Genomic DNA, 27,903 nt, shown 5'->3' on the forward strand with positions numbered 1-27,903 from the left:
AAATTCTAAGGTTAAGAAAATACAACTGGACCAGGTGCGGTGGCTCACACCTGTAATACCAGCACTTTGGGAGGCCAAGGCGTGCAGATCACTTGAGGCTAGTTCAAGACCAGCCTGGCCAACATGGTAAAACCCCATCTCTACTAAAAATACAAAAATTAGCTGACAGTGGTGGCAGGTGCCTGTAGTTCCAGCTACTTGGATAACTGAGGCAGGAGAATAACTTGAACCTGGGAGGCAGAGGTTGCAGTGAGCCAAGATCACACCACTGCACTCCAACCTGGATGACAGAGCAAGACTCCGTCTCAAAAAACAAAGAAAGAAAATACAACTGAATTGAAAATTTCACTAAAGAGGTTAAACAGTACATATGAGCATACAGAAGACGGAATCAGCAAACTTGAAGATAGTTCAACTGAGGTTATTCAGTCTGAAGAACAGAAAGAAAAGGCAATAAATAAAACTAAACAAGCCTCAGGGACATAAGGGAAATCATCAAGCATATCAACACACACATACTGGGAATCTGAGAAGAAGGAAGAGAAACAGACAGAAAGAATATACAAAGAAATAATGGCCAAGACCAGCCTGGCCAACAGGGTGAAACCCTGTTGAAAAATATAAAAATTAGCCAGGCATGATGGCAAGTGCCTGTAATCCCAGGTACTTGGGAGGCTGACACAGGAGAATTACTTGAACCTGGGAGGCGGAGGTCACAGTGAGCCGAGATTTTGCCATTGCACTCCAGCCTGGGCGACAGAGTGAGACTCCATCTCAAAAAAAAGAAAAAAAAGAAAGAAAGAAAGAAAGAAAGAAGTAAAGGCAAAGAGGTAGATGTAAATAGTGTTTTATCAATTATATTATATGCAAATGGATTAAACATGCCAATCAAAACACAGAGATCATCAGAATGGATAAAAATATGATCTATCCATATGTAATTTACAAGAGACATATTTTGAATTCAGAGACACAAATAGAACAAATGATAATCGAAAGAAAACTGGAGTGGCTATACTCATATTACACAAAACAAACTTTAAGACAAAAATTGTTACTAGGGGCAAAAAAGGACATTTTAAAATAATAAAAGAGTCAATCCATCAAGAAGATATGGTCATTATACCACTGATGTCAGCAAGATGGTTGGCTAGAGTTGCCTGGGACTTTTTCTCCCTGACAAAAAGGGACCAAAACAATGAATAAACAACTGGAGTGACTAAGGAAGTATGCTGGAACAGCACCTAAGGATAGGAAAACCCCATGGAGCATGGAAGCCCAGGATAGCATCATAGAGAGAGGAGTGGCACACCCTGCATCTGTAGCACTGCCTTCCCCACCAGGATTGGCTAGGAGTCAGGGGGTACTTTTTCTTACAGGGAGAAGGTAAGTTGGAGATCCCTAGTGGTCCTCATAGCCACTACAGACACCAGCAGTTCTTGCTAGAAAAGAGTCTCTCAGTCCTCACAGGCCCTGAATCCAGTTTGGGGAGTTCTGGAAGTTTCTGTGGCTGCACTGCCCTGGAGGAAGAGCCCAAGTTGGGCACTACCTATCCCCACAACCTGAGCTGCTATGACATGGTGCCATCTTCAAGCTGGACACACTGCTAGAGTGCATCCTGCCCTAGGGGCTGGTGGCCACTGCCTTTCTCCATCCATGAGACCCTGTTATCATTCCAACATGTTCACATAGGTGACTGTGACACCATAACCACAGCTGCATGGAGCCTAGAACCAATGGAATGATGGAGACTCTGGTGGTCAAACCCACAGAGCACTCCTTGCCACCCCAATTCCAGGGAACAGGTGAACCTGTATAATAGGAATGCCACTGATCAGGCAGCCAGCCTGTCATACCTGCACAGAGTTGTGCTGCACAGCTGGCAAACCTGCTGTGCCTGCACACACCCATGCGAAGCCTGACAGCCAGCAAAGCAGCAGCCCAACCTCACAGAGAGACCAACCAGCCTGCCACACTAGCATGCACTCATGCCCAGCTGTACAGCCAGTATAGCAGTGGTCCTACCTTCCCAGAGAGCCCACTGCATAGCTGGTTAGACTGCTATACCTGTATGTGCCCAGCTTGACAGAAAGGCTGGCAGCATGAAAAGCCCCCACTAGAAAGCCCACCACATAGTCTGCTGGCCCACCATGCCCAAACATGCCTGACCTAAAACCTGCCCAGACTCCCCACCCTCCAGCAAAACCATGCCACTGCCATCACAAACTTCTGCAGTTTAGGCCACTGAGGCAATCAGAGACATTACTGGTGAGATTACAGCTGAAAAAAAAAACACACAGAGACCACAGTACTGAGTCCACCCAGAGCCAAAGCTAACACAATGCCCAATCAACACCCTAGAACCCATCTACAGGAAAGCCTCTCCCTGTAAAAGTAAGTCTAGAGAATTGGAAAAAGCAACTGTTCCACTAGATGCACAGATATCAACATAGGAACACAAGAAACATAAAAAACCCAAAAGAACAATATAAGTTTCCAGTAACACACCTTGAAGAAATGGATATTTACAAAATACCTAAAAAGGGATTCAAAATAATGATCTTAAGGAATATCAGTAAGGTACAATAGTATACAGACAACTCAATAAAATCAGGAAAGCAATTCATGATCTGAATAAGAAATTCAACAAAGGGAGAGTTATCATTAAAAAAAAAAAAAAAAAAGAAAGAAATCTTGGACCTGAAGAACTCAATGAATGAAATAAAAAATACAATTGAGAGCTTCAACAACAGACTAGATCAGGCAGAAAATAAGAATTTCTGAACTTGAAAACAGGTCTCTTAAAACTACCCAGGGAGAGAGAGGGAAAAAAAAGAACAATAAAAAGAATAAGAAACCCTATGGGAGTTATAGGACACCATTAAGCATATAAATATTCACATTATAGAGGTGTCAGAAGGAGAAAAGATTAAGGCACAGAAAACCTATTTAACAAAATAATAGCTAAAAACTTCCCAAGTCTTGGAAGAGATATGGATATCCACAGCCAGGAAGCTCAAAGACACCAGTTAGATTCAGCCCAAAAAGATCTTCTCCAAGGCACATTATAATCAAACTGTCAAAAGTCACAAAGCGGGACCTTTTCCTCTCAGAAGTCCCTCTCTCTCACTAGAGAGAGAGTTGTTCTCCTTTCTCTTTCTTCTTCCTATTAAACCTCCGCTCCTAAACTCCTCGTGTATGTCTGTGTCCCAAATTTTCTTGGCATGAGAAGATGAACCCTGGGTATTTACCCCAGATGACAAAGCTGCTTCATAATGGGGGAATTATCCAGGATCCTAAGGTACAACATTCATGAAAACGGTAAGAAGAGGACAGAACTCCAACTCTGTCTTTTCATTTTAGGGCTCTCGGCCTCCATTTTAAACCAAATCAAATCAACAACGGGCATCCTTCAGCCATTTAAGAATACAATTAGCATGGCTTCCATTCTTAAAGACTTGGATGTGAGGCTTGCTGGGGAGAACATGGAGAATCCCCCAGTACCCACAAGTTGCTGGGCATATTGGCCATGTTTGAACCAGCTTCATTTCATGGAGGACATAGCCGTCACATGGGGCTGGAAGAGGTCCTGGAGCAACTGAGGATTTCTGGCTGGGGCTACTCGCTGGTGTTATCCAAAGACTTCTGGACTGACCCCAGCCTCTGACCAACCAATGCTGTGTCAGCCACAGGATCTCCAACTTTCCTATCATAATTTCCTCCTTTCCTGTAAGCAACCACCATGTCTCCTATCCTCCTTGTGTATGCAATGTGCAGGAAGTTTTACAGTTCAGGGAAATAATCTATGGGCCCTACATAAATCAGACACTGCCCCTTCAAGCCTGCCTACAAAATCCAGTGAATTCTGCCACTGGCTGGCCTTTTCTTCTTGGAAGCCCCTCTGTTTCAGTAGAGAGAAAGCTGTTCTCCTTTCTCTTTCTTCTGCCTATTAAACCTCTGCTTCTAAACTCAAAAAAAAAAAAAAAGTCACAAGGAGGAAATTCTAAAAGCTATGAGAGAAAAGCATCTCATTAGACTATCAGCAGACTTCTCAGCAGAAACCTTGCAGGCCAGGAGAGAATGTTTCAAAGTGCTCAAAGAAAAAAAAAAACTGTCAGCCAGGCGCAGTGGCTCACACCTATAATCCCAGCACTTTGGAAGGCCGAGGCAGGCTGAGGCCAGGAATTTGAGACTAGCTGGGGCAACATGATAAAACCACCATCTCTACAAAAAATACAAAAATTAGCCAAGTGTGGTGGTGCACACCTGTAGTCCCAGCTACTAGGGCTAAGGTGGGAGAATCACTTGAACCCAGGAGGCAGAGGTTGCAGTGAGCCAAGATTGCACCACTGCACTCCAGCCTGGTGACAGAGTGAGACCCTAAGAAAAAAAAGAAAAGAAAAATAGAAAGAAGCCCACCAACCAAGATTACTGTATACAGCAAAACTATCCTTCTGAAATGAAGGAAAAATTAAGTATTTCCCAGACAAGCAAAAGCAGAGGGAATTCATAACAAGTAGACTGAACTTAAAAGAAATGCTTAAGAAAGTGCTACAACTGGAAACGAAGGATGATAATTACAATTATGAAAACACATGAAAATATAAAATTCACCAGGAGAGGTAAATTCATAATCAAACTCAGAATGCCCTAATGCTATAATGGTGCTATGTAAATCTTTCAGTTCTCTGGTATGAAAGTTTGAATCCAAAATGGTCAAAAAGAGCAACAACTACAATTAGTGACTAAAGAACACACAATAGATAAAGATATAAATTAAGGCAACAAAAGTAAGGGTAAGGGGGGATGTCTAGAGTATTTGTAAGCAACCAAAGTTAGGTCGTTATCAGCTTAAAATAGTCTATTATAAGACTCTTTATGTTACCCCATGGTAACCACAAAGAAAGAAATATAAAAGTGAGAAAGAAAAAGGAAACAAAGCTCAACACCACAGAAAAAAAACACCAAAGCACAGAGGTAAACAACAAGAAAGGAAGAAAAATGAAGGATCTACAAAACAACTGGAAAACAATTAACAAAATGGCAGGAATAAGTCCTTAACAATCAATAATAACCTTGAATTTAGTCAATAGCTCACACCTGTGATCCTAATGTTTTAGAAGGCTGAAGCAGGAGGATTGCTTGAGGCAGGAGCTCAAGAGCAGCCTATGCAACATGGCAAGACATCATCTCAAAAAAAAAAAAACAAATGGAGGGGGAGGAGGAGGAGAGAAGGAGAGAAGGAAGGAAGGAAGGAAGGAGAAAGAAAGAAGAAAGAAAGAAAAAAGAAGAATAAAAGAAGAAAAGAAAAGAGAGAGAGAGGGTGGGAAGGAAAAGGAGAAAGAAGAAACCCTTCTTAGCTTATTCTATGAGGTTAGTATTATCCTAGTATCAAAACCAAAGATATTACTGAAAAATAAAACTGTAGATCAAAATTCCTTACGAATATAGATGCAAAACTCCTCAGTATGATTCTAGCAAATTGAATCCAGCAACATATAAAAAGAATTATACAATATGACCAAATGAGATTTATCATAGAAACGTAAGATTGGCTTAACATATGAAAATCAATTACATTTACAATAGCTTTAAAAATAATACAATCGGCCAGGTGCGGTGGCTCATGCCTGTAATCCCAGCACTTTGGGAGGCTGAGGTGGGCGGATTTCCTGAGGTCGGGAGTTCAAGACCAGCCTGACCAACATGGTGAAATCTCGTCTCTACTAAAAATACAAAATTAGCTGGGTGTGGTGGCACAGGTCTGTAATCCCAGCCACTCGGGAGGCTGAGGCAGGAGAATCGCTTGAACCCAGGAGGCGGAGATTGCAGTGAGCCGAGGTCACGCCATTGTACTCCAGCCTGGCAACAGAGCAAGACTACGTCTCAAAAAAAAAAAAAAAAAAAAGAATACAATCTTAGAAATAAATTAAACAAAAAGAGCAAGACTCATACACTGAAAACAGCAAAACATTACTGAAAAAAATTAAAGAAGACCTAAATAAATGGAAAGACAGTTTGTGTTCACAGAAGACTAATCTGGTTATGATGGCAATATTCCCTAACTTGATTTGTATATTCAGTGCAATTCTTGTCAAAATCCTAGCTATAGAAATTGTAGAAATTGACAGGCTGATACTAAAATGCATATGGAAATGCAAGGGACACAGAATAGCTAAAACAATATTTGAAAAAAAGAACTAAAGAACTCTTCTAAAAAACAAACAACTGAATTGAAAAATTGGTAAAGAATTTTAATAGAATTTCTCCAATGATGATATACAAATGGTCAATAAGCATATTAAAAGATGTTCAACATCATTAATCATTATGAAAATGCAAATCAAAACCACAGCAAGATACCACTCCACACCCACTAGGATGGCTATAATAAAAAATCTGGAAAAACAAGATAGAACAAAAAAATGAAAATCAAGGATATGAAAACATCTGGAACCCTAATAAACTGCTAATGAGAATGTGAAATGGTGCAGCCACTTTAAAAAACAGTTTAGCAGTTCCTCAAAGTTAAGCATACACTTTGGGAGGCCAAGGCAGGAGGATCATTTGAGCCCAGGAGTCCAAGACCAGCCTGGGCAGCATGGTGAGACTACATCTCTATAGAAAAGTTTTTAAAAATTAGCTGAGCATGGTTGTGCATGCCTGTAGTCCCAGCTACTCAGGAGGCTGAGGTGGGAGAAGCACTTGAGCAGAGGAGGCTGAGGCTGCAATGAGTCATGTTTATGCCACTGCACTCCAGCCTAGGTGACAAAGTGAGACCTCATCTCAAAAAAAAAAAAAAAAAAAAAGTTACGCATAGAGTTATCAGATGGCCCAGAAATTCCACCCCTGGGTATATGTGAAATGGAAATGAAAACATGTTCACACAAAAACTTGTACACTAATGTTCACAGCAGCATTACTTAGTAGTTAAAAAATATAAACAGGCCGTGCACCATGGCTCACACCTGTAATCCCAGCACTTTGGGAGGCCGAGGCAGGTGGATCACCTGGGGTCAGGAGTTTGAGACCAGCCTGGCCAACATGGTGAAACCCCGTCTCCACTAAAAAATACAAAAAAAATTAGCCAGGTGTGGTTGTGGGTGTCCGTAGTCCCAGGTACTCTGGAGGCTGAGGCGGAGTATCGCTTGAACCCAGGAGGTGGAGGTTGCAGCAAGCCGAGATCGCGCCAGTACATGCCAGCCTGGGCGACAGAGCAAGTCTCTGTCTCAAAAAAAAAAAAAAAAAGTATAAACAACCCAGATGCCTATCAACTAATGAATGGATAAGCAAAATACAGTATACCCACACAGTAGAATATTATTCACCCAAAAAAAAGGAATGAAGTCCTGATCCATGCTACAACATCGATTTTTTTTTTTTTTTTGGGACAGGATCTTTCTAAATCACCCAGGCTGTAACTGCAGCCTCAACCTCCCTAGCTCAGGTAATTCTCCCACCTCAGCCTCCAGAGTAGCTAGGACCACAGGTGTGAGCCAACCACGCCTGGCTAATTTTGTTTAAATTTTTGCAGAGACAGATCTCACTATGTTGCCCGGGCTGGTCTTGAACCCCTAAGCTCAAGCAATTCTCCTGCCTTAGCCTCCCAAAGTGCTGAGATTACAGGTGTGAGTTACCACACTGTGCCATAATAGGATAGTTTTCATCTACTTCTCTCAGACTAAGTAAACAAAAAGAGATAACAATATAGATTATAATTAGTCAATAAGTTTTATTGATTAGTTATAGGCATCACACTGCCAAAACAGAAGACTACTTTCTTTTAAAACCTTATTCAATCTATTATAAAAAGCAGAAATCATGAAGGTTTCATTCACTGTGTCCAAAATGCAATCGATTTAGAAATGAATAACAAGGATATTTAAAGAATACATGTATTTTTATTCATGTGTACATTTTTAAGCAGTATTTTTAGTAACTAGATAAAGAAGCAATCAAAACAAATTATAAATTACTTTAAAATATGTGACACTAAGAACACACAAAATTTATACACGAAAACAAAATAGTGCAGGAAAATTTAAAACATTAATTTATTAATAAAAAACAAGAAAGGATAAAAATAACCCAAAAGCTATAAATAAGAATAACCAAAATATTCAATGAAAATAGAAGAAAAGAATTATTAAAGATAAAAACAGAAATTAATTTAATAATAAACAAATGAAAGAAAAAGAGTAGTTATTTAGTAATATCCAAATCTGGTTCTTTGTAATGACCAATAAAATAGACAAAACTCTGATAAGTTTATATAATTAGAAAAAAAAAGAGGAAAACAAAACAAAAATAAAGAATATTAGAAACGAGAAAGTATATTACAAATTTGGGGGAGAATTTTTAATTTATGAGATATTATTATATCTAATTTTTTTTAGATGGAGTCTCACTCTTTTGCCCAGGCTAGAGTGAAGTAGCACAATCTCGGCTCACTGCAACCTCCACCCCGCTGGGTTCAAGCAATTCTCTTGCCTCAGCCTTCCAAGTAGCTGGGATTACAGGCACCCACCACTACGCCCGGCTAATTTTTGTATTTTTAGTAGAGACGAGGTTTTGCCATGTTGGCCAGGCTGGTCCAGAACTCCTGACCCTCAGGTGATCCACCCGCCTCAGCCTCCCAAAGTGCTAGGATTACAGGCATGAGCCACCGCACCTGGCTGAGATATTATTATATATAATTTTATACCAATAAATTTGATGATGGTGAAATTGATGATTTTCAAGGAAAATAAAGTATACTAGAATTAGCACAATTAAGGGGTAGATAACCTGAATAAACAACCGTAAGAAGCATCAGAGATTTATTAATAGAAATAACTCCAGGCTCAAATGGTTTTACAGGCAAGTTCTACCAAATTTTTAAGAAACAGATAATTGCCATGGTACATCAACTATAAAAGTATATAAAAATAGATGAAAATTTTTTGAACTTAAACTATGAAGTTAACATAACCCTATACTTGACTAGACAAGAACAGCCCCCAAATTAGGCTGTAGGTCCACTCTATTCATGAATATAGAAACAAAAATCCCTAATAATACGCTGTGAAATGAAATTCAACAATGCATTTCATGATTAATCCATGAGAATCAAGTGAGGTTTATGCCAGGAATGCAAGGACTATATTATAATAGATTAATGAGGAAAAAATGAAAATTGTAATAGATGAAGGAAAAGTATTTGATACTTTTCAATACCCATAAATCAAAACTAATATAATCTTAACTAATTATGAATTTAAAAATGAAAGCTTCATTCAAGAATGAATATCTACAAGAATTTTACACAAACATCCTTCTTAATGGTGAAGTATTAGAGGTAACATTGTATTAGAAGTCCTAGTCAATGGAATAACAAATTAAAAAATTAAAAGTATAAATGGTGGAAAGAACAAGACAAACATCTTCAGTTGTAAATATTATGACACTTTTCTAGAAAAATCCAAAGTGCACAGATTAATGAATCATTAAAATTAATAAAAGGGTTTAGCACAGTAGCCAGATACAATATTATGAACAAAATTTAATATTTTTTCTATATCAGTAAAAACCAGTGGGAAAATATTGTATGGGGGGAAATTCCCTTCAGAAGGTTATCAAACCTAAAAGAAAGGAAGGAAGGGAAGGAAGGAAATGGAAGGAAGGGAAGGAAGGGAAGGAAGGGAAGGAAGGGAAGGAATGGCAGCCTAGCAATTAACCAAACAAGAAATATGGAATTCCAGCTTCTGATAATGACCAAGGAAGCTCTAAATGAACCAACCCTTCCACAGGTAAAACAATAACCTTTGGAAAAAATATGAAAAAAAACAAATACTTGAGGGCACTGGGAAAAGACCAAAAGCAGGTAGATTTTGGAGCGGAGTTGACAGTTAAAATATAGGAATGACACTGGGTGAGTTTCACATTTTCATGGCTTCAAGCCTGACAGCAGGCTTCAGTCTATGCCATTTAGGGTGACTAAAACATCAAAATTGCAGTCTTTCTGACTTGAAAACCTAGAAGACAGAGTTCAGGACAAATATAGCCACTATACAATGAGGCAGTAATACCAGAAAAGAGAGAGTCACAGAGGTAGTGACTAACTTTCGTATATAAACTCTACTTAAATCCCTGCCTAACCCCTGGACCACACATATGTGGACAGACTTCAGCAGCCAGCTAAGGCTAAAAGAACTAAACTGAAATTTAATCTGTCACCAAAGACACAAGGACACGATGTTTATAATTTGAGTCAAACCAAATACATTGCATGCTAAAACAACAACATCAAGGTTCTTCATAGGACTATAACAAAATCTAGATCTCCATAGCATAGCATTTATAATGCCCAATAGACAATAAAAAATTACTTGATACCCAAATAAACAGAAAATGTGGCTCACTCTCATGAAAAATGTTGATAAATACAAAACAACCCCAAGATGACCCAGATGTTTAAATTAGCGAGAAGGATTTTAAAACAGCTATTATAATTATGCTTAAGGGTATAAAGGAAAATGTGCTCACAATAAATGATAAATAGAAAATCTCAGCAGATAAATAAAAACTACAGAAAAAAAACCCAAATGGAAATACTAAAACTGAACAATACAATATCTGGAAAACAATTACAGCAAATTGAGGAAGATTGACAAAAGCAGCAATGAGCTTAAAAATAGATCAATAGAATTATACAATCTGAAGAGCACAGAGAAAAACATTTTTTAATGAACAGAGACTTAGTGATATGTGGGACTATATCAAAAGGTTTAACATCCATGTAATTGGAGTTGCACAAAAGAAGGAGAGAGAATGGAGCAGAAAAAATATTTTAAGAAACTATGACCAAAATTTTCTTAATATGATAAAAGAAGTAAATTTATATATTCGAGAAGCTCAATGCATCCCCAAAAGAATAAAAAATCCACACCTAGGAAGATCATAATCAACCTTCTGCAAACCAAAAAAAAGATAAAATTTTTAAAGTGACCAGATACAAGTGACACATATAAACATTGAACAATTATTTGAATGACTGCTGACATCATAAATCATAAAGGCCAAAAGACAATGCAACAATATCTTTAAAATGTTTCAGAAAAACCTATCAACCAAGAATTCTATAATATTCTTCATGTCAAGAATGAAAGCGAAAAACAGATATTTTCAGGTAAGAGTCAGACACGGTAGCTCACACCTGTAATCCCAGCACTTTGGGATGCCCAGGCAAAAGGGTGGCTTGAGCCCAGAAGTTCAAGACCAACCTAGGCAACACAGGGAGACCCTGTCTCTGCAAAAATTTTTTTTAAAAAAAGGTGGGCATGGTGGCACACACCTGTGGCCCCAGCTACTCAGCAGGCTGAGGTGGGAGGATTGCCTGAGCCCAGAAGTTCAAGCCTCCAGTGAGCCATGATTGCATCACTGCACTCCAGCCTGGCCAACAGAGCAAAACCCTTTCTCAAAAAAAGAAAAGAAAAGAAAAGAAAAAGAACAAAAGAAAGAAAGAAACTAAGAACCAACAGAATCACATTATAAGAAATGCTAAAGGAAAAAAATGATTCCAGATGAAATGGAAATTTAGATTTTCAGGAATTGTGACAAGCATTGGAAATGGCATATATCTAGGTAAATATAACATAATATTTTTCTCTTTTTTTTTCAACTACAAAAAACGGTTTTAAAAATCATGACATGTGATCCATAACATATGTAAAGGCAACACATATGACAACTACATAGCATAATGGATGAGAAGGCATGATTGGATCTATACAGTTGCAAGATTTTGGGGTTCACATAAAGTAGTACAATACTAACTTCCATTAGTTGTAGTAGAACAATACTCCAACTGTGAAGATTTGAAGAAATATGTTGTAAGCCCTAGAGGAACTATTTAAAAAGTAACACAAAGAGTAATATAAAAAGTAATATAAAGAGGAATAGCTAGAAAGTTAATAGATAAATTAAAATAGAAGTCCAAACAGTTTTAATACAATCCAAAAGAAAGCAAGAGAAATGGAAGAACACAGAGGAGGCAAACAGAAGCAAATGTAACCTGCCTATGAAAAAGAACTCTAACTCCTTACTGAAGCCATGAAAGAAGACTTAAATAAATGGAGAGACATTACGTTTCTGAATGAATTGAATCAATACTGTAAAGCTGTCAATACTGTAAAGCTCCCACAAATTAAGTTATAAATTAAATGTAATTCAAAGCAAAATTTCTACAGAACTTGTTATGAAATTTGACAGAGTGATTGGAAATAATTTTCTGGCACAGAAAATAATATGCGAGAAGAGCAATGAAATGTTTTTAAAAGAATAATGCAAGGGAGACTTGCCCTGCAAGGTATAAAAGCATCATATGTTGATACAGAGATATTTAAAATAGTGTGTTATACCAGAGAAACCTGAATGTAGGTAGGAACTTCAATAACATTAAGGAGTTACTCTTAATTTTTCAGAGGTGATAATGGTATTACATTTATATAGGAAAATGCCTTAATTTTTTATTTCAGAGCTGTATATGGAGGTATTCAGAGGTCAAATGGTATGATGTCTGAGATGTGCTTTAAAACAGTGCAGCAACTAGAGAGAGAGAAAAGGGATAGAGTAAGCAATTGTAAGGAAATATTGATAATTGCTGAAACTGAGATAGTGATATGTTGTATTTATGATACTATTTTCTCTATTTTATGTATGCTTGAAATTTTTCATAAGTAACAATATCTAAGTAACAGACTATTGATGGCTCAACCTAAGATAAATAAGTAATGGACTAGAAGAGATATCCAGAAACAGATCCATGTGTAAATGTGAGTGGTTACTATACAAAATGTTGGCATTTCGAATCAGTGAAGGATGAACTATTCAGTATCTAGTGCTACACTAAATATCCATTTGTAAAAGTAAAATAAAATTAGCCCTTATTTCATCTTTTCCAAAATGAACTCCAAAGGGATTAAGACAATTTTTTGAAAAAAATCTACTAGGGGAAAGAAAAAGATTATAATTCTAGAGTAGAATAGTTTTTTCTAAGAACATATAAAATGTAGATGTCATAAGATTTAGAGAATTGGCTTCATGAAAATTTAAAATTTCACTTTCCACAGACCTCCAAGGGCATTCTTTAACTATGAATGCATAGTAAAAAATGCATAGTAAAACATACATTCATGTTGTTGGAACATGTCATGAAAATCAAACAGTCATTGTGGTTGACCAATAACTTGCAGGTTCGGTAAGTTAATTACACTAAGTATTATAGTTAAGAAGCACCAGTTTTTCTTCTAATACTATATTTGGGAAAATGGGGAGGCAAAAATAGTACAAGATAGAGATGCTCAATCTGTAGCTCATGAGGAAAGGAAAAGATTCACGAATATACAGTAAGTAATCAGAGATGGAGGTAACCTATCAACCAGAATGTGACAATGTAAGGAACTTTGGAATAGGCAGAAAAGAGGACTTGTTGTCTCTAATAAAAAGCTATGCATTTTTAGTGCACACTCTTACAGGTAATCTAAATCTAACTCTATCATTGCCTTTGAGCTACTTTACAACTCAGTAAGTTGTAGATAACTGATATTAATGCAAAATAATTCTTGTATAAACATGAAAATTAATTATATTCAGTGAAAGTTCCATTGATTTTCCTCTTCCATTGTGCAGGAAGCCAGTTATTTTTCTATTGGCACTTTCATTTCAATATTTCTGATATATAAATATGTCTGTTGGATTATCCTTTCAACTGCTTATAATATCTTACCATTTCCTTCATTTAAAAAATTAATCAACTATAAGATTAAACACACCCTCACTTTTTAAAAAAAAATTTAACTGTTCTCTCTGGAAAGACACCATAAAGTTGAAGACAAACAGAAAAAAAAAAGTATAACATTTTAACAATGGAGAAATTTCCAAAATATTTGAAGAACACCCATTAAAATATGTAAAAAGCAAAACCTAACTGGAAAACAAGCAAATGGTTTGAACAAGCAAATCATGGAAGAAAAAGTGTAAATGTCCAATACATTTGAAAAAATGCATGTATAATTTAGTACAGAATGTAAGCTGCTACAAGAAAATGATCTCACATAGGGACTCAATAAAAATAGACGTTTATAGAGCTGGGCATGGTGGCACACACTTGTAGTCCCAGCTACTTGGAAGACTGAGGTGGGAGGATTGCTTTAGGCCAGGAGTTCAAGGCCAGCCTGGGCAACATAGTGAGACTCCAGTCTCTTAGAAAAAATATATATATATATATTTATTGCTCTCTCTCACGTAATAGATGGGCTCTGCACCACAAAACAGTCAGTTGGGCTGGTAGGGAAGCTTTGCCATTCTTACTGTATGGCCTTCAACAATGCTCTGGTCAGCACTTTTCCAGCTGCTGGAAAGAGGAAAAGGGGAAGACCAAGGCAAGCCGATACATCACTTTGCTTTCATCCCATTGGCCTGAACTAAGTCACATGACCACAGCCAGCTGCAAAGGCAGCTGGGAAATGTAGTCTTTAACCACTAAAAGGAAGAAGGTCGATACTAGAGGACAGTTAGAGATATCTACCATAATGCAAAGAAAAGTAAATTAAAACAGTAAAAAGCCATTTCCAGTCAGATTGTCAAACATGTTTAAGTTTTATAGTATGAAAACTGACAAGAACAAAAGGAAACAAATATCCCAATATACTATTACAGAGGGTATAATTTCAAGACAGTTTGGCAACATCGCTCAAACTTAACACATCTACACGTGAATCTGAAATTCTCTTTAAACAGACTTACCACATAGGAATCCTTACACTCGTTCTAAAAAAGAATGCACAGGTGTATTCATCGCAGCATTGTCTGTTACAGGGAAAAAAAAGAAAGAAACTTAAATGTCCATCAATAGAGGAAATAATCTTAAATTCTGACATAATTCCTTCTATAGATTACTAAATGGCTGTAAAAGAGAATAATGTAGTACTAACAGGAAACTAGCTCTAGGATATACAGCAAACTGGAAGAGCAAGATACACAATAATATACAAATGATCCTATTCATAGGACAATATATAATTGTCCTATGAATATACTAGTACATATGAAACCACATGGAAATAAAATAGGAATTATGCTCACCAAACAGCAGTAACTTATCCCTAGAGCAGGGAGATGAGTGTGCTAGAAAGAAGGCAAACTTTATTGTTTTCTATCCACTTAATAATTATTTTAATATTTTACAGTAAGAATGTTTTCATGTATTCCACTTTTTTAAAAAACAAAAGACAGGGAATGAAAAGAAACCAAATTGGGGAAGGAGAGTGTACTAATAAAACAAAAAAGTGAAGAGATATAATACAATGGTAGTATCAATGGTGAAATTAAAACTGATTTTTCTCTCCAATTTTTCTGCAATAGTTTATTTGTTTTTGGAATAAAATTTTTTTTTAACTTGTCTCTGAGCTGGACAGTAAACTGACTGAGCGCCTGGTATTTCTCCAACTCACTTCCTGAAAGTAGCCTCGCTCTTCTGAATAGAAACCAACAGACCTATGTGCCTTTGGGAAAAAGGATGAGGACCTTTCTACTGCATTTTAGGATAGTTTCCACAAAGTAGTTAAGTAAATTTGCTCTTTCATCTTTTCAGATTATCATTTAATCTTAAAACCATGTGGTGATGATAAAGATGACGATGACAGACTTTGTAGCTGCAGGAGGAAATGTTCTTGACGGTTTTAAGTAGAATAAAAAAAGCAAGAAACAAAACTGTAGACTCTAATTACACACGAACAAAGTTAACAAATATAACTCAAAAAAAAAGTAGCTCCCTGAATGTTTCTGAGGTAGAGTGATGGGATTATGAAATTTTTTTGGTCAATATATCCTTTAAGATTGCTCTAAGAATAGATAAAAATCAATGATGGAGCAGGGGAAACAGGCAGAAAATAAGTGGGAAACAATTTCCCTGGAATACAATAAAACAGACAAATTCTGATCAATGGTTCAGAATTTTTTTGTTTGTTTTTGGTTTGAGACAGAGTCTGTCACCCAGGCTGGAGTTAGGTGGCATGATCATGGCTCACTGCAGCCTCAAATTCCTGGGCTCAAGCAATTCTCCTGTTTTAGCCCTGCAAATAGCTGGTACTTCAGGTGCGTAGTCACTACTCGCAGCTGTTTGTATTTTTTGCAGAAACAGGGTTTCACCATGTTGCTCAGGCTGGTCTCAAACTCCTGGCCTCAAGTGATCCACCCACTTCAGCTTCCCAAAGTGCTGGGATTACAGGTGTGAGCCATTGCACCTGGCCTGAAATTGTGTTGTTTTTAATCATGGAAAATAACATCAATACAACACGCAAACAATACCAAAAGTTATTCAAGAAAATAAATGGAATAATTTACATAAAGTAACCCACAAGGATTTGGAATACAGACAACTCTATTTTATAGGAAAACCTTTCTAAATCCCTACAACACAGAGAGTATGAAGCCATCAGCCACCACAAAGAGAATTAATTGCTACAGAGCATCTCTTAGGGCCAGGCTGGTTGCCACAGCTGAACATAAAATGTCCGTCTTCATAAAGCACTGTCCACTCCTACCACTTTGTTAAGAGGTCAGCTCTCAGCCCTTTGAGATTCCCCAGAGGACAGAAATTATTTTGTTTTCTTACAAATATACTGCTTAGAAACTCCTGAAATTCCAAGACATTTTTCTTAAGAATTAGAGATGCCAGCGATAATTTTCAGACTCTACAACCTCTGTTAAGGTTCTCAGCCAACTACTAAACAATACCATTTGCAATTTGCAGTCTTTTAAGCAGATTGCAAACCATGTGACTGTTTCTAATTCCAAGCCATCTTAAATTTCACTAGTAAAATTTCCAAACACTGTTTGAAATGTGTTGCTAACATTTACGCATATAACATCTACTGCATTTCCTCTAATTTAAAAACTATCAAAATAAGCTGCAAAATGTTGCCCAACATAACTTTTTTTTCTGCTAAACACTCTCTGCTTGAAACTCACAGCTTCATTATCTTACTGGTCATCAGCCAGTTCTCTCCATTCCCTTACCATTCATTCAAAAACATCAATGTTAATTTCACATATGAATATTCTCAAGATAACACTCGTCTTTATAATGTATCTTCTCCTTAACTTCCTGTGCTATCTTCCATGATAGCAAATGAAACACAGGTTTCAACAGGTAAGGGGTAGGCTAAGCCCCAATTTTAGAGCTCACCTGCCCTGCATCATCTAGATGGCTATTCTCCACCAACCCCAGCTCATCACAAGTGGGCCAGGAATAGAACTTAGGGGTGGCCAACATAGTGTAATCAAGGGTCACAGCCCAATAGAGTAAAAAACTGGGAGAGAAGGACAAGGTCAACATTCTGAAAGGGGAAAGTCTTGAGCGTAAGCCAGCAAGAATACTTACCAAAGTCAATCCCTTTGAGAATAAGAATTGAGAGGTGGATTCAAAGAGTAAGGCCAAAACTGAATGAACTGAATTAAAGCTCCAACAATGCCAGAACAATTGAACAGTTACTAGAATCACCTTAATGGGGGCCTTGGAATTTTCTTTATGAACCAATTGACACCTGGTGCATGACTTAAAAGCATACGCTTTAAAAGATGAATAGATCCAAACTTTAGTATGAAGTAGATCTTCCACAACTGATGACACCTGCTTCACGAACTATAAATTTTCTCTTTCCCTTTTCGAAATTAATTATACAGAGAACCACTTGCCCAATTAGAAGTAGTCCAACATATCCCTCTTGAGGTATCCTGTCTCTACCTCCTCCACCTCCACTACCTACGGACCGCTTGGAAGCTTACCCAGGTTAAAGTGCTGCAGGCTCTTTCTCTTGCCAAGCTGAGAGAAGGCTACAACAGCTCCCATGGCACTGGCAAGGACTCAGGGAAACAGGCATTCTCATACATGGCTAAGGAAAGTTTGACATTCTACAGCATTTTTAAAAAGTTATCTGGCAATAGCTCTTGACTTACAAAATGCACGTACATTTCACACAACAGTCCAACTTATAGGACTCCACCTTATAAGAACTAAAAGAATTAGCCCATAAGAACATATGTACAAGAATGTGGCCGGGCACAGTGGCTCACACCTGAATCCCAGCATTTCAGGAGGCCAAGGCGGGTGGATCACTTGAGGTCAGGAGTTCAAGACTGGCCTGGCCAACATGGTGACACCCATATCTACTAAAAATACAAAAATTAGCTGGGCATGGTGGCGGGCACCTGTAATCCCAGCTACTTGGGAGGTTGAGGCACAAGAATTGCTTGAACCCAGGAGGCAGAAGTTGCAGTGAGCCAAGATTGCACCACTGCACTCCAGCCTGGGGAACAGAGCAAAACTCTGTCTCAAAAAAAAAAAAAAGAATGTTTAAGGAGATTTTTTCTTGCCAGGCACAGTGGCTCATGCCTGAATCCCAGCACTTTGGGAGACTGAGGCGGGTGGATCACTTGAGGTCAGGAGTTCAAGACTGGCCTGACCAACATGGTGAAACCCATCTTTACTAAAAATACAAAAATTAGGCCGGGAGTGGTGGCTCACATCTGTAATCCCAGCACTCTGGGAGGCCGAGGTGGGCGGATAACGAGGTCAGGAGATCGAGACCATCCTGGCTAACACGGTGAAACTCCGTCTCTACTAAAAATACAAAAAATTAGCCGGGCGTGATGGCGGGCGCTTGTAGTCCCAGCTACTCAGGAGGCTGAGGCAGGAGAATGGCGTGAACCCGGGAGGTGGAGGTTGCAGTGATCCGAGATTGCGCCACTGCACTCCAGCCTGGGTGACAGAGCGAGACTCCGTCTCAAAAAAAAAAAAAAAAAAAACCATACAAAAATTAGCCGGGCATGGTGGCGGGCACCTGTAGTCCCAGCTACTTGGGAGGTTGAGGCAGGAGAATCGCTTGAACCCAGGAGGCGGAGGTTGCAGTAAGTCGAGATCAAGCCACTGCACTCCAACCTGGGTGACAGAGCGAGACGGTGTCTCAAAAAATAAAAAAATTTAAAAAATAAAGAGAGAGGTTTTTTTTTTACTGTAGAAACTATACAAAGTGGACAAGACACTATGAAAAAGATTGGGCAATTTTTTTTAAGGAAACAATTTTAAACCTGGCAAAAGAAAAAGCTAGGTGTAGTGGTGTGCCTATAGTTCTGGCTACTCAGGACGCTGAGATGGGAGGATTGCTTGAGCTCAGGAGGTCAGGGGTGCAGTAAACTGTGATTGCACCAGTGCATTCCAGCCGGGGGAACAGAGCAAAATTCTGTCTAAAAAAGAAAGAAAAAAGAAAAAATTACAGAAAATATTTAAATATTCATTAAAATTAAAACTCAGTGATGAAATAAGTGGGTTGGCTGGTTTTGTTCTACTGAGAACAGCTATAAAAGCTAGACTAAATATTTTTAACCTGTTTGAAGGCATTGGAGAACTATCAAAATAGTTAGGATTTATAGAACAAAAGACCCAAAATAAAAGAAATCCCAGAAAGGGGACTATAACATAATTTCCTCCCTTAAAGTATTTGCCAATTTGAAAACAATAGCTGAGGAGTTGAACAATCTTTCAGCTGACTTACTGACTTCAAGTTGACTGGGAGCCTAAAAATTGGAGTTAGGCCCACCAAGGAGGTAAGACATTTCAAATGAAACCCTGAAGGGTTATACCCTAAAAGAAAGAGTGAGCCAAAATAGACCAGCCCTTCTAAGGATTGAAGCCTACTGTATTAGTGTTCTCCAGAGAAGCATAACTAAGGCTGGGCATGGTGGCTTACACCTATAATCTTAGCACTTTGCGAGGCCAAGGTGGGAGGTTTACTTGAGGCCAGGAGTTTAAGACGAGCCTGGGCAACATGATGAGACCCTGTCTCTACAAAAAAAAACTTTTTAAATTAGCGAGGCTTGAGGATGTGTATCTGTGGTCCCAGCTACTAGGGAGGCTGAGGCAGGCAGATCACTTGAGCCCAGGAAGTCAAGGCTGCAGTGAGCTGTGTTTACACCACTATACTCCAGCCTGAGTATAAGATCAAGACCCTGTCTCAAAAAAATAAAATAAAATAAAATAACCACAGAACTAATAGGAGATAGATAGACAGACAGACAGATAGATGGAGATTTATTATAGGAATTGACTCACACAATTATAGCGGCTGAAAATTCCCATAATCTGTCATCCGCAAGACAAAGAACTAGGAGATCTAATGGTGTAATTCAGGACAAGTCCAAAGGCCTGAGAAACGGGGAGGTCAATGGTGCAAGTTGCAATTTGAGTCTGGAAACACCCTCACAAACATACCTAGAAATAATGTTTTGCCAGCTACGTGGTCATCACGTAGCCCAGTCAAGTTAACACATGCCATTAATCATCACAACTACCTTTATATCATATCAATCTCTAATTTTTTTTAATTTTTTAAAAATTTATTTATTTATTTATTTATTTATTTTGAGGCAGAGTCTTACTCTGTTGCCCAGGCTGGAGTGCTGTGGTACGATCTCCACTCACTACAACTTCTGTCTCCTGGGTTCAAGTGATTCTCCTGCCTCAGCCTCCCCAGTAGGTGGGATTACAGGTACCTACCACCACACCTGGCTAGTTTTTGTATTTTAAGTAGAGACAGAGTTTCACCATGTTGGCCAAGATGGTCTTGAACACCTGACCTCAAATGATCCGCCCACCTCAGCCTCCCAAAATGCTAGGATTACAGGTGTGAGCCACCATGCCTGGCCTTCAATTTCTAATTGAACTAAGGTTATCTGCCACTGGTCTGCTTGCCAGAAGCAAAAGTAAATTCTCTTTGGAAGGAAATTTAATCATCTAGAGACACAATTTATCTCTAAAATTTTTGTGTGTGATCTTTGGCATTTCACCAAAGATAACCAAGCAGATAAAAGTATAAATACTGACTAAAAATCAAGACAAAAGCAAAAACAACAGAAACAAACAAACAGGAAATTCAAATATTTTAGTTATTAGACACAAACTTTAACTCAAACTAGTGATTCCACTTCTAAATGAAAATGGTATTGTGAGGAGCTTCACAGACCTGCCCCACAGTGAAACCACCACAGAATTTTTTATAAAATGGTGAAAATTATAAGAAAAAAACCAATCATTTAAATTATCTGGAAATGTTCTTAATGGAAATATATCAAGTAGAGATCTTTATTCAAGAAATTCTACTAAATCATAGCAGAAATAGCAAGTCTGTGGCACTTCAGCCATGACCCACCCTCTATCCACCCTTCCCCCACAGGTCAGGGTAATGGAAGCTCCACTATGAGTGGGTGTGGCCTAGAAGACAGGCTCCCCCTTCCCTCAGCTCCCACTCAAGGGCCACAGTATATACCTAGGGAAGGCTAGTGGACAACATTTCCCATCCCCGCAGCTCCATGTTGCAAAGGCTAAATTCTGGGCAAGTACAGCCGACAAGCTGGAGGCTCCCTTCCTTCATCTAGACCCTAAATGTAAAGCAGAGGTTCGACATCAGAAACAGCAGGCTGAGAACACCAGGCTCCAGATCATTCAAAGGGTCCATGCCAGGAAAGGCATCATTCAGAGGGTCCATGCCAGGAAAGGGAAGCCAAGAAGACCAGAGGCTACCACTGCCCGGCCCAGTGCCCTACTCTTCAACCAAACTGTCACTGCAAGAGAATTGGGCTACTATCACTGCTTCCAGCTCCAGAATAGTGGCTCAGAGATTCTGCCCAGCAGACAAGGCAGATTACAAGAATAGAGAGCTCCAAAGCACCTTCCAAAGGAACTGACTTTTTGGAAAAGAATATAGGGAAGTTCAACCTAAGGGCTCTCTCAAAAACAGTGGAAGTTTTGGTGGCAAGCAATTAAGGAAAGGTTGGCAGCTCCATGAGAGCAGCAAGCTAAACTACAGTCCAGCTAATTTACCAGAAAGTGTCATGAATGGAGACCGCTAAGAGTCCTCCTGAGATCAAAGCAAACCTCAGAGATTGGCCTCAAAAACTACTCCTGCAAAGAAGTTTAATTTTTTTTTTTTTTTTTTTTTTTGGAGGCCGAGTCTTGCTCTGTCGCCCAGGCTGGAGTCCAGTGGCACCAACTTGGCTCACTGCAACCTCTACCTCATAGGTTCAACCAATTCTCCTGTCTCAACTTCCAAGCAGCTGGGATTACAGGCCCATGCCACCATGCCCAGCTAATTTTTGTATTTTCAGTAGAGACAGGGTTTCACCATGTTGGTCGGGCTGGTCTGAAACTATTGACCTCAAGTGATCCACCTGCCTTGGCCTCCCAAAGTGTTGGGATTACAGGCATGAGCTACCACGCCTGGCCAAGGAGTTGAAATTTAATTGAATAAAACTGTGGAGCAATTTATGCCCTAGGACATTGTCAAAAACTAAATAGAGGAATTAGCTAACAGTGGAGCCCAACATCTGGGTGTGATACCAACAGAGGCAGACAGCATAACAAAGAAATGAGGAAAAGAGACAGAGATAGCCCTGCTAAAACTACTTATTCCAGGGCCGGGTGCAGTGGCTCACGCCTGTAATCCCAGCACTTTGGGAGGCTGAGGTGGGCGGATCACGAGGTCAGGAGATCGAGACCATCCTGGCTAACATGGTGAAACCCCATCTCTACTAAAAATACAAAAAAAATTAGCTGGGCGTGGTGGTGGGCACCTGTAGTCCCAGCTACTCGGGAGGCTGAGGCAGGAGAATGGTGTGAACCCGGGAGGCAGAGCTTGCAGTGAGTGAGATCGTGCCACTGCACTCCAGCCTGGGCAACTGAGCAAGACTCTGTCTCAAAAAAAAAACCAAAAAAACTACTTATTCCAAGGTGACCATGAGCATGGCTAAGCCTGCACCCTCTGAGGAGAGACACCAAAGGCTTCAGCTGTGGGAAAACAGACTTTACTAAAATAGTCCAGCTAAATGAGTAACAAATAATAAGAAAAATACAACAACAAACTCAAGAAGAAGGATCTGTATGCAGAATTACTGCAAAATAAAATATAAAATGCCCAGCTTTTAACAAGAAATTATGAGACAGGCAAAGAAACTGGAAGTTGTGACCCATACCTGAGGGGAAAAATCAAGCAACAGAAACTGCCTGTGGGAGGGCCCCGAGGCTACACTTAACACACAAAGACTGAAATGCAGCCATTATAAATATGTTTAGAGAACTAAAGAAAGCATGCTAAAGAAGTAAAGTATGATGACAATGTCTCATCAAAAGAGAATACCAATGAAGAGATACAAAGTACAAAAAAGAATGAAAGGGAAATTTTTCAGTTGAAAAGTACAATCACTGAAATTTAAAATTCACAGAAAAGGCATAACAGTAGATTTAACCTAGCAGAATAAAGAATCAGAGAACATTAAGTAGATGAATAGAGCTTGTGCAATCTCAAGAACAGAGAAAACTTATGAAGAAAAATGAACAAAGCCTCAAAGAATTTGGGACTCCTTTAATTGCATCAACATATGATAAATAAGAGTACCAAGAGAAGAGAGAGAAAATGGTATAAAAAAATCTTTAAAAAATGGCAAAAACTTCCCAAATTTGATGAAAGCCAGTATTACTCTATATTTCCAAGAAGTTCAAAGAACTCCAAATAGAATAAATGCAGAGATCCACACCTAGACATCTCATAGCACAATTGGCTACCATAAAATAATGCTGCTATGGAAACTTGTATACAAATTTTTATGTGGATTCTATTTCATTTCTCTTAGGTATACCTAGTAGTGGAGTTACTAGGTATATGGTAACTTTATGTTTATCCTCTTGAGAAATTATCAGATTGTTTTCTAAAGTGGTTGTACCACTTTACATTCCAATCAGCAGTGTGTGAAAGTTCCAATTTTTCCTTATCTCATGAGCTCTTGTATTAATAATTGTCCATCTTTTAAATTACAGCCATTCTAGTGGTATGAAACAGAGTTTCATTGTGGTTTTCATTTGCATTTCCCTGATGGCTAATGATGTTGAGCATCTTGTCATGCACTTACTGGCATTTGTATGTGTTTTTTGAAAAAATGTGTATTGAGATCCTTTGACCTCCTTTTAATTGTTTACGTGTCTTTTTTTAAATCATTGAGTTGTAAGAGTTCTTCATATATTCTAGATAAAAGTCTCTGATTAGACATACAATTTGCAAATATTTTCTTTCACTCGCTGGTTTGTCTTTTTCACTTTCTTGATGGTATCCTTTGAAGCATAAAAGTATTTAAATTTACAAAAAAGACAGCAAATTCAAATTCATATGCAAATTCAAAGAATCTAGAATAGCCAAAATTATCTTTAAAAAGAAAAACAAAGTTGGAAGACTCACACTTCCCAATTTCAAAACTTACTACAGTAATTAAGATACTTTGGTACTAGCACAAGGATATGCCTATAGATCAGTGGAATAGAATTGACAGTCCAAAAATAAAACCTCATGCCAATTGATTTTAGACAAGGGTGCAAAGACAGTTCAAGGGGGAAAGAATGGTCTTCAAAAACAGGTGCTCCAACAACTGCATATCCACATGCAAAAGAATAAATGTGGACTCCTCTCACATAAAACATACATACAAAAAACACGCAAAATGGACCATAAAACAAAATGTGAGAACTAAAGCTATAAAATCTTAGAAGAAAATATAGGGAAAAGTATTCATGACCTTCATTTAGGCAAAGCCTTCTTAGATATAACATTAAAACACAAGCAACAAAAGAAGAATGAATTGAATTTTATCACAATCTAAAACTTTCATCCTTCAAAGGATACCAAACTTTGTGCTTCAAAAGATACCATCAAGAAAATGAAAAAGACAGCTGGGCATGGTGGCTAACACCTGTAATCTCAGCACTTGGGAAGCCGAGGCAGGCAGATCACTTGAGGTCAGGAGTTCGAGACCAGCCTGGCCAACATGGTGAAACCGTCTCTACTAAAAATAAAAATTAGCTGGGTGTGGTCTAGGATTACATGTCTGTAATCCCAGCTACTTGGGAGGCTGAGGCAGGAGAATTCCTTGAACCCAGGAGGTGGAGGTTGCAGTGAGCCAAGATGGTACCACTGTACTTCAGCCTGGGCAACAGAGTGAGACAAGAAAGGAAAGGGAAGGGGAGGGGAGGGGAGGGGAGGAAGGGAAAAGGGAAAAGGAAATGGAAATGGAAAAGGAAAAGAGAAAGACAGAAAGAGAGAGAAAGAAAAGAGAGAGAGAGAGACAGAGAGAGGAAGGAAAGGAAGAAAGGGGGGGGAGGGAGGGAGAAAGGGAAGGTGGGAGGAAGGGAGGGAGAAAGGGAAGGTGGGAGGGAGGGAGGGAGGAAGGAGGGAAGGAGGGAGCGAGGGAGAGGAAGAGAGAGAGGGAGGGAGGAAGGAAGGAAGGAAGGAAGGAAGGAAAAAAGACAAACCAGAGAGTGAAAGAAAATATTTGCAAATTGTATGTCTAATCAGAGACTTTTATCTAGTATATATGAAGAACTCTTACAACTCAATGATTAAAAAAAGACATATAAACCAAATAGAAGGTAGTGAAAGGATCTCAAAACACATTTTTCCAAAAAAGGCATACAAATGCCAGTAAGCGCAGGACAAGATGCCCAACATCATTAGCCATCAGGGAAATGCAAATCAAAGCCACAATGATACTCTGTTTCATACCACTAGAATGGCTCTAATTTAAAAGATCGATAATTACAAGGGTTGGCATGATGAGGAGAAACTGGAACCTTCATAGCCTGCTGATTGGAATGTAAAGTAGTGCCACCAGTTTAGAAAACAGTCTGATAGTTTCTCAAGAGGATATAGTTACCATATACCTAGTAATTCCACTCCCAGGTATATACCCAAGAGAGATGGAATATACATTCCCACAAAAATGTGTACACAAATGTTCATAGCAGCATTATTTATAAGAGCCCAAAAGTGAGGGGGCGGGGGGACAAATGCCCATCAACTGATGAATGGATAAATAAAATGTGGTATATGTTTACAATGGAATATTATTCAGCCAAGTAAAGGAATGTAGTGCTGATACATGCCACAACATGGATGAGTTTTTAAAACATTATGCTAAGTGAAAGAAGCCAGACACAGAAGGCCACATATTGTGTGATTCCATTTACATGAAATGTCCTCATTAGGCAAATCCATAGAGACAGAAGCAGATTAGTGGTTGCCAGGGGCTGGGGGGGCAATAGGGAGTATGGGTTTTCTCTTTGGGATGATAGAAATGCTCTGGATTTAAATAGTTGTAATGATTGCACAAATTTGTGAATATACTAATAACCACAGAATTATACACTTTTAAATGGTTAACATGGTGAATTTTGCTATGTGAATTTTATCTCTATTTAAAAAAAAACTGTGGACAATATTTATCTCAAAATCAGGTGACAAGGTGAGTGCACACATTGCCAAAACTCACTCAACATAACACTTAAGATTTGTACATTTTGTTGTTTGTAGATTATACCTCAATTGGAAAAAAATGTTGGGTGTTAAGCTAGCCCCACAACATCAACATACACTTGGGGACAAAACCTTAGTAGCCACAAGACCTGCACTAGCATTGGTGCAGAGGAGAGCAGAGAAAAACAATGGGACACATAATAAACCTGAAAACAGGAGACCCCCAAAATATCCAGTAGGCATTGGTTGGAAAGTATATGGGTCAGTTTTAATTTAGCACCTGAAAGAGAGTGCTTTACACAATCCAATGGCTAGTGAGTGCAAGGGGTCCCCAGTAAGATATGAAGGACCAGAGGCAGTCAACTCTTCGTGAATTCTCAAAATTGACCTGCCTCCCTCTAAGGACAGGGCCCCACCTTGCAGGACAATGGAGGTGAAGAAAAGAGAAGATCCACATGAAAATAGAGGAGATGAACAGAGCCACAAAATCTCAGCAAGGACATCACTATATTTTTTAACACTTCACAAAACAACAGAAGAGGGAGCTCTAGCAAGTTAGCAAAGCCACTCTGCATCATACCTTCTTCCAAAAGTTTAGGAAATTAATTTTGCATGAAATCGAATAACAGAAAAGCATGCACATCAAAGTCCATATAAAGTTATTATAAGAAAAAAGATCACGAATAAAATAACATTCCCACAGATCATGAAAATATGCCACTAAAATAGGTCCCAGAACTGATCAAAATGTAATCTTCCATTTCAAAATGAGCTAAGTGGCATTTTTAAATGATATAACACATGCAATAACATAAGTAAGAACTAGAGCAACTCAGAAATGCAGCGACAGCTCATCATTAAAAACCACATACTGGTGACAGGTGTTTCGACAACTGTTCGGCTGAGTCTGCTGCAAAGCCGTGTGGTCCGTAAGGCCGCTGGGAGTTTTTCTTTGTTCTCCTGTTCTTTGTTCCCAACAGCAGACCCAGGTTGTTGGACAGAGGGACCTGAGCTGAGCAGCAGGTATTATCTCACTCACCTTTACAGACAGCAGCAGCAGGGTCCAAGGTGAGGGTGAGTTGCAGGGCTGACTGTAGTTCCAAAGCAAGCTGGGTTCTTCTGAAAAATGACAGCGTCTTAAGTCTACAGAGCTGCCTCTAGCAAAAGGTTTGTGTGAGTCAGTGTATGCTGAGCTTTTTGTTGTTTTTTAGATAAGAAACAGAAGAAAATCATCCCAGATTCTGTCATTCCCTGGAAAGAGAAGGGGAATTCCAAGTTTCTCAGAGGCTCTTTGGGGTCACTAGCCAACCACCCACATGTAGGAGTTAACACCTGCCATCACTGGCTGTTTCAAAGACCTGGCTTGGAGAACATGCAGGGAGGAGGGCCGGGATGTGCCCATGCAGAGTCCCCTTGGTGTCACCATGGGCGCGTCACAGCCAGTCAGGCTCTGGATTCTACACCGTGTGTAGCATAGAGAAGTAACTTCTTGTTGTCATTCATTACTACCTTAAAG

The 27,903-nt window shown here is 38.9% G+C and overlaps 1 long non-coding RNA gene across 1 annotated transcript in view; it reads right to left on the bottom strand.

Moving 5' to 3' along the window:
* Positions 1-27,903, bottom strand: part of LOC104008197 (uncharacterized) — a 47,092-nt gene that overhangs the window by 4,067 nt on the left and 15,122 nt on the right. Inside the window, exons 2-3 of the long non-coding RNA XR_008537407.2 lie at positions 27,427-27,638; positions 14,785-14,847 (exon numbers count right to left, since the gene is read on the bottom strand). This is a non-coding gene — a long non-coding RNA (uncharacterized LOC104008197). The remainder of the gene's footprint in view (positions 1-14,784; positions 14,848-27,426; positions 27,639-27,903) is intronic.

Source organism: Pan troglodytes, chromosome 8, assembly GCF_028858775.2.
Source record: "Pan troglodytes isolate AG18354 chromosome 8, NHGRI_mPanTro3-v2.0_pri, whole genome shotgun sequence".
Taxonomy (NCBI): Eukaryota; Metazoa; Chordata; class Mammalia; order Primates; family Hominidae; genus Pan; species Pan troglodytes.